The sequence below is a fragment of the Leguminivora glycinivorella genome, chromosome 10 (assembly GCF_023078275.1).
Source record: "Leguminivora glycinivorella isolate SPB_JAAS2020 chromosome 10, LegGlyc_1.1, whole genome shotgun sequence".
In the NCBI taxonomy this organism is placed as follows: domain Eukaryota; kingdom Metazoa; phylum Arthropoda; class Insecta; order Lepidoptera; family Tortricidae; genus Leguminivora; species Leguminivora glycinivorella.
Genome location: NC_062980.1, coordinates 6545493 through 6560307, shown reverse-complemented (window position 1 = coordinate 6560307; position 14815 = coordinate 6545493). Strand labels below are relative to the sequence as shown.

The window sequence follows — 14815 nt, the reverse complement described above, 5'->3', positions numbered from 1 at the left end:
TGACTTAGACTTGTAATTGGAATAAAACGCTGTGGTTGTATCTTGTGTAGATGTAGATTTAATTTCTTGAAGCAATTTAGTTTTTATTAAATCTGCACTAATTTTAACTCCTGAGCTTTCAATTCCCATTATCATCGGTTTGTACATGTCCGCAAGCCGCCAGCATCAAAGTTCCAAGCCACTCATCATCTATAGAAAACTTAATACTTCTTAATTTATGGGCTGATGTCATAATTTTATTTACATACTCTTCTATACTGTTACTTGATTCCAAGGTGGTATTAATTAAATCCTTCAATAAACCAACCTTTCGAACTAACCCTGAGTCTTGAAAAGCGGTAGAAAGATTGTCCCATACCTCTTTAGACGTAGTTGCATCTTGGATGTGTACATATAGCATAGGATCCACTAGTAATATTAGCTTAGATTTCGCCTTCAAGTCTTTCTTTTTGTCAGTATCGGTACCTTGTACACATTCCCACAAATCTTCCAATTGTAGATATGCTTTCACCGCAAAACTCCATGTACACCAATTGTCTCGCCCTGTAAGCTTCTCAATTGACAATAATCCGTTTTGCGATGTCATTTTGGTATCTGAAAAAGCTGAAAACAATTCCGGCGAACTCGTGCTTTGAGGTTATGTACTTTTACTTTCGAAGATTGCACTTTAATTATTAGCCAAATCTTATAACGCACTATTGAGCGTACAGCCCATAACCTGATACAAATGAAAGAAATGGCTTTTATAACTGGTTATTTAATTAATCAAGTAAAACAAAATTATAACGTATGCACTGAGTGACAGTAGGATGAATAGAGAGAAAGGTAAGTAAAGTGGAACGCAATATACGTTAGTCTGTGCTACGATGCTATTAATAAAGTTGCAGGCGTTAATTGGTTCAGTGTTCACTTCCATCATGTTCGCCGTTTGTACATTTTTTATTAAGTATCAATAATATTTGTCAGGGGATCCCCCGTGCATTCAAATAATTTTCCTTCGATACTTTTAACGATAATAGATATTTAATGGGTTACATCGTCGCCGTTCACAATTCCTGTTATTGGTGATGCTAATATCCTACACCGTATACATCGTTAATAGGTACAGTCAAATGAAATAATGTTACTCTTCGAATACCGCAAATGTCTTGTGATATAGTTTTACAAATAAGATCGAAATAGATATTTTTGCAGCCTTCGCTGTATCCATACTAATATTATAAATGAGAAAGTGTATGTGTCTGTTTGTTTGTCCGTCTTTCACGGTAAAACGGAGCGGCGAATTGACGTGATTTTTTAAGTGGAGATTGTTGAAGGGATGGAGAGTGACATAGGCTACTTTTTGTCTCTTTCGTATAATAATTACGTTACGTAGTCTGAGCAAATATAGTAGAAATTAAAAAGTGGCCACATTGTACTGTCGTCCCTTTTTCTCACACATATTGATTTGAAAGGGATCACACCACATTGTAATTTCTACTCTTTTTAGTCAGATTGTACCTAGAATCAATCTAAGCTAAATTGAAAAGGGTTTTGATAGGCATTTCAACGTGTTGACGATTAAAATTACCCTTGTGCAGTCTATGTACTAAACTTATGAAAGCTTGAAATGTTAGTAAACTTGATGAAGCTTCGGCAAAGTGCGTGACCCTAGTGCGTACCCTTAAAATGTATACACCTCTAACTAACCACGACGGTTAAAACAATTGATTTAGGTTATAAATAGAAACTAGGTACTCTAAAATAACCACGGTGAGCTTTTTTACTGCATTTTTGAATGAAATAATTATAACATAACAATACAGCCTAAACAACAGCCATTATTAACATTTACCATTCACCCGGTAGATCACAATCACGTACGGTACGCACAATCCTACGCCGACAGCCTGCGCGGACGCCGGGCTAGGCCAATCTCATAGATCGTTCGACGCGTGCCAATTTTAAATAGCATTTTTAAGCGACCTTAAGAAAAACAAAGGTTTATTGGTTTTATTAAAAAGTCGAGTGGTGAATTTATGTGCATTAAATTGGAAAATAAATACAGTTTACATACAGTAATCCTTTAGGGAACGTGAAGAACGTGTGTGATTAAAACTTGAGTGGGAGTTTTTTTTATAAGGTAAGTGACATTTAGAACTATAAAATAATACATTATGATTGATACAAGTGCGAAAAAAAGGAAGTTCGAAACGATTAGCGATAAATCAAAACACGACCGAAGGGAGTGTTTTAAATCGACATGAGTTACGAATTTCCTTTTCGCACGTGTATCGTACGACGTTTTTCAGTGCAGATGACCCTCCGAAGTTTCGACCTGACATATAATGAACCACTTCTCGGACTAGTGCGTAAAAAAACACCATCTGTACTGAAAATACACAATAATATTGGTGCAATGAACTTTTAACACGGTAAAGAAGTCGTAGGCAGAGGTTTATTTGAAAATTTGGCGCCCCTCAATAGTGGGCATGGGCCGTATAATAAAACTGGTGTTAACTTGGTAGCTTAAGACCCACTTGCACCAACGACTTAACTCAGGGTTAGTGGGCTGTCATCTATCAAATTACATATAAAATGGTGGATTAACCCTCCATTTTCGTTGGTGCAAGTAGCTCTAATAATAATAATTACAATCCAAAAGTATTCTTCTTAAACGGCTGAACTTTATTCCACACGTCCGAATAGTTAAATACTTATGTGATACGTAACTAAGTATTAAGCTTTTTTTAATTCGTAACTTTTTTCTGAAAAAAAAAAAACCATACATCTGCGTTATATGTTACATCAATTGCTGTTAAGAAACGGGCTTTGTGTGTTCGATATTTCATAGTTATGGATTGACATGTCATAGTTTTGACACTTAGTGTGAGTTAATTGTAATAAGCCCGTTTCTCAATCAGCAAGTAACATCTATAGCAGGTGTATGTTTTTTTTTAAATACGAATTTAAGAAAACTAACAATGCCATCCTGTTTCCTACAATTTCCTATATGCCGAAGTTAACGGAATTCATTAAAAACACGGTGTATAATTAAATAAGAAAAACTACCTAGGCCAAGTGTCCAAAGCTGGATTCTAACCAGCGCCTTCCGTTTACCGGACCTAAAGAGAAGTTTTATATTGAATTTAACAGTTTGAACCTCAATCTTTCTAGTAAAATGTAAAGAGCCAAAGACCGATGAGAGGAAACTTAAGTAGATTATTGACTGTAGAGAAGCCTGTTTTGTACATTTATTACAATTTTGTGACTCCATGTTATTGTTGTTCTGTGTATCAATATTATCTAGTCACAAGCACAATTACCCTATTGTTACAGTAATAGAAAAGGTTATATTTGACAGCTGACCATGAATAACCGTATGTCAGCCATTGAATCAGACATGTGTGTCAGTGGGGGTACAGTTGCGGTCGTAATCAGGTACAGTCGGATGTAGAGATGTGATCCAATTCTCAAAGTTACAAGTTACAAGTACACTTGTAACTTTACCTGCACTTGTACCATGGTAATCGATGTCTAATGTGACAATTTGAAAAGAGACTTAGGGCCAGTGGATACATGTAGAACTCAATATCATAGTGTAATAATGGAAAAAATGGATTAGTTACAATTGTCCCCCAGTCGAATTTGCCCCGCTGCACCTTACATATTTACATGCTACCTCGCAGCGATGGGAAGCTAATAGTTTTTCTGAAATTAGGGCTTATATTTTTTAAAGTTACTGATGAAATGTAATATATGGGAGCCTAAGTAGGTAATCGTACGTATAATATATCTGTAGACAGGTGTCCTGCCGTTTCGCCAAAAAACGTTTCGTCAAATTTCATTTCCCAATAATCATATTGCAATAGTTTCATTTCCCAAAGTATTGTTTGGCAAAGGTATGTTTCGCAATGAATTTGTTTGGTCAAATTATCATTTGGCAAAATTTTACTTAGTCAAATTTTATTTAGACAAAACTTTATTTCGCAAACGTTTTTAATGGCAAAACTTATATCCCAAAAACATGTTTGGTCAAAATTTCACATGGCAAATTTCGTAAACATATAGGCATTTCTACGGTATCCATTTAATTTACCGAAGTATCTGTCAAATGATAATTTCAGTTTTATTCCCAAGTGCTTCAGTTGGACAAGAAAAGTTTGCTCAACTTTATTTTTGTCAAATTAATTACTGAACAAAACTATTTTGTCAACTATTTTTTTTGTCAAAAAATGTTTCTACAAATTACACCATGCAAATTGCACCAAGTTTGACAATAAATATTACAAGGCACAAATGTAATGTAATAATTATATTATTATTGTAACAGAAAACTCGTGTGTGACAGAGTCAGTTTAGGTGCGACGACGAGCGAAGCGAGGAGGAGCGTGTTAGGTTGACAGTGAGCAAACCGGAAATGACTTTTTAAAGTAATAAAAAATTTATAGAAATAATGTTCTTGAAAACATCAGGTTCCTTTTGTATCCGGACATTTGCAGCAGGAGGAAAAAAAGTAGGTACGATATACACATTATTTCACACAAATCTTGGACACAAAGTATAAAATCAACAAACAAATTTCTAGTGCGCCATTTAATTACAATATATTGGGAAATGGAAATTTTGCCCAACAACACCTTTGACTAAATAATATTTGGTAAAATGAAATTTGACCAAGTAAATATTTTGGGAAACAAATACTTGCCAAACAAAGTTTTGCTAAATGTCAATTTGCGATAAGTTGTTTTGCCAAACGTTTATTTGGGAAATGATAATTTGGGAATAATAGTTTGGGATATGAAACTTTGGGAAACGTTTTTTGGCGAATCGTCAGTAAACCCTGTAGACATATGAACATAGGTACATACTCGTATTACGAAAGCAGTCCGTTCGTAGCAGTATTTGAATGCACTTATTTTTGTAAATAAAAATAAACCTCGTTTCAAGAGTATTGATAATCAACACAATTGAGTAAATTATTTAATGAATGCTCTTAAACAGTTACGCCCTTGAACTTTGATTATTTAAAGAAACCAGTTCAAGATATCAAGATCGAACTTTGTTAAAAAAATACTAATAAGCATATCTACGATAGGTATGGTTTTGCGAGGATTTTTTATAATACATTATTACCAGCTTAAAAAAAGCGCTGGTGGCCTAGCGGTAAGAGCGTGCGACTTTCGATCCGGAGGTTCGAACCCGGCTCGTACCAATGAGTTTTTCTGAACGTATGTGCGAAATGTCATTTGATATTTGCCAGTCGCTTGTCGGTGAAGGAAAACATCGTGAGGAAACCGGACTAATTCCAATAAGGCCTAGTTACCCTTCGGGTTGGAAGGTCGGATGGCAGTCGCTTTTGTAAAAACTAGTGCCCACGCCAAATCTTGGGATTAGTTGGGATGAGCCGTGCAAATCGGGATAACGCAAGGAGGATGATGATGATGAACAGCTTAATATTGTTTAAGTTTTGGTACCTACTCGCTACTCATTATTCGTCAGGGAAAAGCCATTGTAATTATTACCTTCCTATTCTAGGTTCATAAATAGGTAATATCTAGCTGCGGTTATGACTAACTATTACCACATTAATCACTCAATTACAAATGATTTCAAATAAGTAAACACCTATTTAAGCGCCAGGGGAAAACTATAACGATCTTATACGTCATTGCACAGTATAGGTACGGTGCGGTGACTATAAGGTAAACATTTTGTACTAAGAAATGTTTGACCAGCCGGCCTAGGCGATTTGACAATCGTTGACGGTAAACTCCGAACGAAATGCAGTCTGGCTCTGTCGCGCCAATACGCAAGAGTAATAATAGAGACAAACGATATTGTCGTAAGTGTTTGTGCATTTGGCTACGTACCCTGTAGCCATTAATACAGTCGCCAATATCTGCCCCTTATCGTCTTGACAATAGAGGCGTGTTCAGATATATACTGCGGACACCTTACACAGATCAACTTAGCCCTAAACTAAGCAAAGCTTGTACCAAGGACCATTTTAATCGTCCTTGCTTGTACTATGGGTGCTAACTTGCTAAGCGACGATATACACACTTAAATAGATAAATACATACTTATATGCATACTTAGAAAACATCCATGACTCAGGAACAAATGTGTGTGCTCATCACACAAATAAATGCCCTTACCGGGATTCGAACCCAGGACCGTGGCTCAGCAGGCAGGGTCACATACCGACTGAGCCAGACCGGTCGTCAAATCTCTATCGGTCTTCCGTATTAGCGCGACAGAGCAACACTGCGTTTCGATCGGCGTCTGCATTTCGTCAACGATTAATCATTTCGGCACACCTCGGACACTGGCGATCAAATATATGAAGGAGGCGCGTTCTTAGCATTAGCACACAGTCTAAACTCGTGTAGGTGAACGAGGACTATGCTTGTATTAGTGAAATATGACAGGTCGACTGTTCGCGTTTGTGACAGGCGGTAACTGTGAGGTAACCGAGAGGGGGTGGGCGGCACTTTCAGCGGGGAGAGGGAGTGGCCATACTGTACGATAGTACTCTTTATTATACTGTGATTTCGGCTAGGCCGGTAGGCTTAGAAATCGCTTTTTCTACGGAGCGTAAGCAATTAGCATGTTGGCTACGCGCCGTGATAACAATACCTATTTCAATGCACGTGTTAATTTCGCGTAGTTTACGCCTTTCGCTGTTTTAGAACATACTGATGCTAAATATTTGGTGCGGGTGTTGCATTGGTATCAGCTCATTAATAGTATTTTCACCTCACTAGCTCGGAAAGGACTTTTTTATTCTTTAAAAACAGATAGCAAAATCGCATTTTATCCACAAGAGTGCAAAGAATATTGAAATCCGAACGTGTCATTAGTTACTTTTTTAAATATAAATTCTTGTAAAGGCATGTCCCAGACAGGACAATTTTCTCCCTGTGCTTAAATTGTCTTAACAAATCATGTGATGTGAACGTAAAAATAATTTCATATCGAATTGTACCCGACTAAAAACACTAAATTCAAACAATTTTATAACATGATTTTACCATAAAACACTTGAAATCGTACAAAAAATTGTATTTTTGACTTTTCCACTGTACTTATTCAGAACGCACCTTAAGTAACATTGCAAATATATTTTTCTTCTTGATTCTTAATAGTGTCGGTGGGTGCATAGTGGAAATTGTAATAAACGCAAATTGACTTATTTCTGTACAATAAAATTATGTTCCAGTTGTTTTTTAACCCCCGACGCAAAAACGAAGGGGTGTTATAAGTTTGACGTGTCTGTCTGTGTGTATGTCTGTCTGTCTGTCTGTCTGTTTGTCTGTCTGTCTGTCTGTGTGTGTGTGTTTGTCTGTGGCATTGTAGCTCTCGAACGGATGAACCGATTTTGATTTAGTTTTTTTGTCTGAAAGCTGAGTTAGTCGGGAGTGTTCTTAGCCATGTTTCATTAAAATCGGTCCACTATATCGCGGTCGGGGGTTTTTTCAACATTTTAATTTTGTGGTTATATTGCGTGTTTCCTCGCTTTAGTGAGGTGAAAAGTTATGTGTTACACACGGGATGCAAAGTTATTTTACCTCGTGTGTATTGCAACACTCTCTACGCTCAGGATTCTATTTTTGAACTACTCGCTTCGCTCAGGATTCTATTTTCATTTCAAATTTCAACCATAGAATATATTCGCTAGCTCGTAGTTCAACCCTAGAATCCATTCGCTAGTTCGTGTTGCAATTCCACACTCGGTTAAAATCCAATTTTGCTCCCTTGTATAACAAATAACTATTTATGCAACAGGCGTTTAAAGGAGGTCAAAAAAGATTAGTAGCGTGGGTAACAATTTGAGGCGGAGCCGAAAATTGTTATTAAGACGCCACGAGTATTTTTTGACTCAGTTAAACACCGTTGCATACAATACTTTTTCTACGACCATGCACTTACTTTTTAATAGTTTTCTAGAATAACTTTCATGAAATTCGCACTGTTCCCTGTATTTTGACTTGTCCTCTGTAATGATCCTGGACTCACCCTGTCGCTCGCACTCCCCCGCGCCGCCGCAACCCCCGGCGCCCCGCGCACCCACGCTATATCCCTTAAAGGCTACCTAACAATACTTTAAGAGCTATATCGTATGCGCGAGTGCGCGGGACGCCGGGCGGGGGCGGGAATCTTCTATGTAGGGTTTTAACGATCTATGCTCGACCCTGTAAATGACGAATAACAGTTCGGGAGTAGAAAAAATAATGTAAAGTTAGGTATCTCATAACACAACCATTATTACCTTTTATAAATTACACGATTAAAATTATGCCAGGCTTGGAAAACTAAAACTAAACCTATTTAAAAAATAAAAATAAGTACCGAAAATTCCTAAAAGTCTAAGCCTGGCTTCTAGGCAACGTGCCCATCATGCAGGCAGCATTCCCGCGCTGTATTGCAATAGCAATTCTTTGCGCGAGAAAGCTGCCGGCGCGAGTGTCACCTTTTATTATATACCTACTCGTAGTTACTACTAGTAGTACTACTAGTACTAGTGATAGATATGGTATCGCATTTCATAACAAAACAAAAACTATGTTGTTGTCAGGAATTGTCATTGGCGCTTTGGCTTGCCCTTATAAAAAATCTGTTTGCAAGATCGAAGTCTTATTTTGTTAGAGCTTATTTTATTATGCGACTGTAACTCTAAAGGAGTTAAGTACCAGCTTGTTTTTATAAACATTATTAGATCTATACAAGTGTAGTGCGAAAAGATTTGTCATGCTATTTCAGTCAGTCTCGGTACAAGATGTACTGACATTGACTGAACGAGCGCGACAAATACGAACGTTTCCGGAATAATTTTTAAGAAAAAAAAACCGCCTTCCTTTGGGGTTCTGGTGATAAATACTTTCAAATGTTGGATTATGTTATCAATTCGTCTGTATATTTTTTAATGTTTGTTATTCGATATCTCCGTCATTTCTGAACCAATTTTGAAATCTGGATGATTCTGAAGTACTTACAGATGAGAATGATTATCAGAACGGAACTCTAACCAGGGGCGGCTCACTCTTCATCAGCAGTTCCACTGCACCAAATGTCACTGTTCTGGATGTAAGTGCATGCTGTTCTTATAAAAATACCAAAGTCACTATAAGTGTGCCGTTCAGATTTGAGGAGTTCCGTTCTGACCATCATCAGCAATTCCACTGCACCAAATATCACTGTTCTGGACGTAAGTGCATGCTGTTCTTATAAAAATACCAAAGCCACTATAAGTGTGCCGTTCAGATTTGAGGAGTTCCATTCTGACCATCATCAGGAGTTCCACTGCACCAAATGTCACTGTTCCGTACGTAAATGCATGCTGTTCCTTTAAAAACACAAAAATCACCATATGTATGCCTTTCAGATTTGAGGAGTTCCCTCGATTTCTCCAAGATCCCATCATCAAAACTGGGTTCTGAGAAAAATGGGACCAATCTGTATGCATATACATTCAATCAAAAAAAAAATTTTCAAAATCGGTCTAGTAACGACGGAGATATCGAGGAACAAACATTAAAAAAAAAAAAACATACAGACGACTTGATAACCCCTTCCTTTGAGATTTGGAAGGCGGTTAAAAATACGAAGGAAACCCTTTTCTTTCGCACTACATCTGTACCGATATATGTATGTGTATCTACATACATACACATACACATGTGTGTGTGGTGTTGTATGTAGAGATGGGCCGAATATGGACTTTGCCGAATACGAATATTCGGCCGAACATTCGGTTCAGCTCTTACCGAACCGAACATTCGGCCGAATATTCGGTTACGCCATGTTTTAAAAGGGGATGTTCATTAAAACTATTAAATGATTGATAATGGTTACATATGTATGTTACTAAAACTTAGTTTTTATGATTTAGTAGATACTTAAACTTCGTTAAAAGTGTTAAAACCGCTCTGAACTCTTCTCAACTCTTAAACTAAGGTTTTTAACTTTTTTACAAAACAATTGTATTTATATTTTGACGCATAGGTTTCTCTCTTTTTAGCAGTTCCTTAAAAATCTACTAAAATAGGAGGGTATTATCCAATGGAATACGTAAGATTAACATTAGTTATTTACTTTGTTTATTCGGTAAATATTCGGCAATGCAACCGAATTATTCGGCCGAATACGAACATTAAAAAACTTGCCGAATATGCCGAATACCGAATATTTACCGAATATTAAGAATAAGAATACATTAAGAATAAAAAAAACAATTGAATTATTCTCCCTTAAGTTTTTTATACGAGTATATCACGTCGGTGGAAAGCAATCACCGCAACCTATTGACGCCTGCAACTCTAGGGGTGTCCCATGTGCGTTGCCAACCCATTAGAAACTTAATAGTGGAGTAAAAGTAAGGTACCCTGGACATAATTCAATAACTCGTCCTTTTTGATATTTTATTGGGTATTATTATTAAGCATCAAATAGTAATTATGTACATAGATAAAAAAAAAGACGATCGTATTCATATCTTATAAAAATCATGAGATAAAGTACATTATCCCACTTTTCGCTAACAGCAAAATAGTTAACCGAAAACTTTGTTAGATTAACTTTGTGGTGCACTCAGATGCGATCAGTTATTAGCGATATTACACAGAAAATAAATCTGATTGTGTACTTTTTTTTACCGTTTTCATTTAATGTGAATATCTAGGTAGGTAAAAATGGTGACCATGATATATATATCAATTTGCATTGTATTAAGTATATATAGACATTTAACACCGATCTTAAACATATATTTTTAACGCTTAAATAAACATGAATTTCTCAGTAGGTATAAATTGTAACTGAGATTTTTTTGCTTAAGACCAGGTTTTTGTGTACTATAATCATGATTTTATCAAAATTAATACTGTGAAGGTCGCGCTTAAGAAACTGTAAATGTCAGTAATTTAAAAGGGTGCAAAGTTGTCGTAGAGCGGCTGTCGCGGGGCGGGGGAGCGCGCGGGGCGCGGGCCTGGGAGAGCGCGCCGCGCACCGGCCGCGTCACCGCGGCGGATCGGTTAATAGGTTAGGGACGTAAGGTACCGGCCACACCAGAGCGTCGCGTGTCTCGGGGCGCGGACGGACGTCCGCGCCACGCCACCTGAGTGTAATTCAAAAATCGTCTCCTCAGTACATTTTGTATAGGAAGGACGTAAGACGCGCCCCAGGCGGCGTGGCGGCGGCGTGGCGCGCGCCGCGCCGCCTGGGACTTGGTGCCAATAGGACCATCTCGGGGTTATACCCGTTCGATTAAAAAAATAATTTGAAAATCGGTCCACGATTCTCGGAGATATCGAGTAACAAAAAAACCGACCAAGAGCGTGTCGGTCCACGCTCAGTGTAGGGTTCCGTAGTTTATCGTATTTTTCTCAAAACAATTTTCCTAGAAAGTCTTTATAAAGTTCTACTTTTTTGATCTTTTTTCATATTTTTTTAAACATAAGGTTCAAAATATAGAGGGGGGGGACGCACTTTTTTTCCTTTAGGAGCGATTATTTCCGAAAATATTAATATGATCAAAAACCGGCCAAGAGCGTGTCGGGCCACGCTCAGTGTAGGGTTCCGTAGTTTTCAGTATTTTTCTCAAAAACTACTGAACCTATCAAGTTCAAAACAATTTTCCTAGAAAGTCTTTATAAAGTTCTACTTTTGTGATTTTTTTCATATTTTTTAAACATATGGTTCAAAAGTTAGAGGGGTGGGGACGCACTTTTTTTTTCTTTAGGAGCGATTATTTCCGAAAATATTAATATTATCAAAAAACGATCTTAGTAAACCCTTATTCATTTTTAAATACCTATCCAACAATATATCATACGTTGGGGTTGGAATGAAAAAAAAAATCAGCCCCCACTTTACATGTAGGGGGTACCCTAATAAAACATTTTTTTCCATTTTTTATTTTTGCACTTTGTTGGCGTGATTGATACATTGGTACCAAATTTCAGCTTTCTAGTGCTTACGGTTACTGAGATTATCCGCGGACGGACGGACAGACAGACAGACAGGGGGAAACTATAAGGATTCCTAGTTGACTACGGAACCCTAAAAAACATTCAGTCGAATTGAGAACCTCCTACTTTTTTTGAAGTCGGTTAAAAAAACAACCTTTATTGCCGGCCGGCATACGGCTAACCGATTGAAACAGAAACATAAATGAAAAGAGAGGGCGAACGGCGACACCTGTGTGTCGGCGATTTCAAAGGTAAGCGCACGTGCACCCGATCTCGCTACCTACGCCCAGGTGCGGGCGCGGCTTTCGACCTTCGCGCCGTGCAATAGAATTTAATGTCGGCTGCTCGTGTGCGGTCTGTTTGTTTTATAGAGTGGCGGCATTTTCAACATCAAAGGGCAAAATTCTGCAAAATTTTGTGCAAAATTCTGTTATATCAATAACTTCTCACGTCACTAGATTATCGACTTTGAATGTCGAGTATATTTATAGTATCATCACTTTATGTCAGTGTACGAATTTCGTATGTGTTAAAAATCATTGTTCTAGCTTCATAAACCAGGGAGGAAATAATGGAGAGCGTTTATATGTCTTGTTTTGCCTTAATTCAATATCATCACATATTTTTGTTGCTGATAAAATAATACATCCTATATATCAAGGCCTTGTAGCTCGGCGAAAGAATCGTGATCGCGGAGTGCGCCGGCACTGATTATAATTATTTTGTCCAGTTATTATAATAACCTATACAAAAAGTACCGATAGAATAGGTATTCTAATCTATATCTGCATAGAACTATTTAAAACAAACCACAAAAGTTCATAGTTGATCGTTATTGGTACAGTCAGCAACTCAGCTGTGAATAAAGATAAAGTGCCAAATATATGTATACACATACCTTAATGTACCAAGTACCAACACTTGTACAGGAAATAAAATACTCTATACATATTTTTGGCACTTTGTCTTGCCAGCTGTGTTGTTGACTGTACACGATCTAAAAAGGAGCCGAACGGTTATTATAATTACGCGGCGACTTGCGTAGTCGGCGGCCGCGCGATACATAGTGCTGTCTCTGTTCAGGCCCCGTAGCCGAATGCCATTTCTCCGACGCGAAACGAAAACGAAACGCAGTCTGGCTCTGTCGCGCCAATACGCAAGAGCGATAGAGATAGATATCTACTAGCGTTTCGTTTCGTGAGCGTTTGTGCCATTCGGCTACGCACCCTGTTCTCACTACCACGAATTTGAAGAACAATATTGCTGTCTCTCTCAATCTTTAGGCGTCATTCATATATTACGTCATACTAAATGTGACAATCCATGTTAAAGGATTAAAAAAGCGTGACATTGGGGGTCCAAATAGTAGTCCATAAACCACGTCTTTGACCAACGTGAGTGATATCTCTGTCACTCTTTACGTCTTTACTAACAGAAATTTAAATAACAATAGTGCTATCTCTGTCACTCTTTACTAACAGAAATTTAAATAACAAAAATGCTATCTCTGTCACTCTTTACTACCAGGAACTTAAATTATTATAGTGCTATCTCTATTCTCTGTCACTCTTTACTATCAGGAACTTAAATTGTTATAGTGCTATCTCTGTCACTCTTTACTACCAGGACCTTAAATTATTATAGTGCTATCTCTGTCACTCTTTACTGTGTGCGGGAAGTGCACATACCACGAGTTTGACTAACATGAGTGCTATCTCTATCACTCTTTACTACCAGGAACTTTAATTATGATAGTGCTATCTCTGTCACTCTTTACTACCAGGAACATAAATTTTATTATTACAGTGCTATCTCTGTCACTCTTTACTACCAGGAACTTAAATGATTATAGTGCTATCTCTGTCACTCTTTACTGTGTACGGGAAGTGCACATACCACGAGTTTGACTAACATGAGTGCTATCTCTGTCACTCTTTACTACCAGGAACTTAAATGATTATAGTGCTATCTCTGTCACTCTTTACTTCTAGGAACTTAAATATTTTTTTCGGTTTCGGTTTTGGTCTTGGTTTCGGTTTCGATTTCGGTTTTCGTTTCCATTCCCGTTTCGGTTTCCGTTTTCGTTTTCAGTTTTGTTTTTGTTTAAACTAACAGAACTAAAACTAAAACCAAAACCAAACCAGAAACGGGAAACCGAACACGGGAAACCGGATATCGGATACCGTATATCGGATGCTGGTTACCGGTTACTGTCTACCGTTTACCGGATACCGGTTACCGTCTACCGGTTACCGGTCACCGTTTACCGGATACCGGTTAACGGTCATTGGTTACTGGTTACCGGTTACCGGTTACCGGATACCGGTTACCGGATACCGGTTACCGGATACCGGTTACCGGATACCGGTTACCGGATACCGGTTACCGGATACCGGATACCGGTTACCGGATACCGGTTACCGGATACCGGTTACCGGATACCGGTTACCGGATACCGGATACCGGTTACCGGATACCGGTTACCGGATACCGGATACAGGATACAGGATACCGGATACCGGTTACCGGTTATCGGTTACCGGTTACCGGTTACCGGGTACTAGATACCAGAAACCAGGTTTTGATTTCTGGTTTCTCATGTTACAACGTGTATAGATTAGTCGATACCAAGTCGGACACTTCCGATTAGGCGATTTCGGCTCGCATTGTTACGCAGCATTCGAGTGTTGAGTTTCTCACACATGAGGCCCCCTAATAAAATTTGTACCACTCATATTATTGATTTGACTCTCGCAACACAAACACCTCATGCCCACACAAATACACACAAAATAAAATCATTCACAAACTTCAAATCATTCAAAAACTCAACAGTCACACGCGCTCCTCGCGGTCCTCTAAGA

General features: G+C 38.1%; 1 protein-coding gene across 1 annotated transcript in view; it reads left to right on the top strand.

Annotated features, from left to right (window-relative positions):
• The first annotated feature begins 1887 nt into the window (after window positions 1-1887).
• LOC125230116 (UNC93-like protein) overlaps window positions 1888-14815 on the top strand; it is a 60905-nt gene continuing 47977 nt past the window's right edge. Inside the window, exon 1 of the mRNA XM_048135144.1 lies at window positions 1888-2122. The gene's annotated coding sequence lies outside the window, so the exon portion shown is untranslated. The remainder of the gene's footprint in view (window positions 2123-14815) is intronic.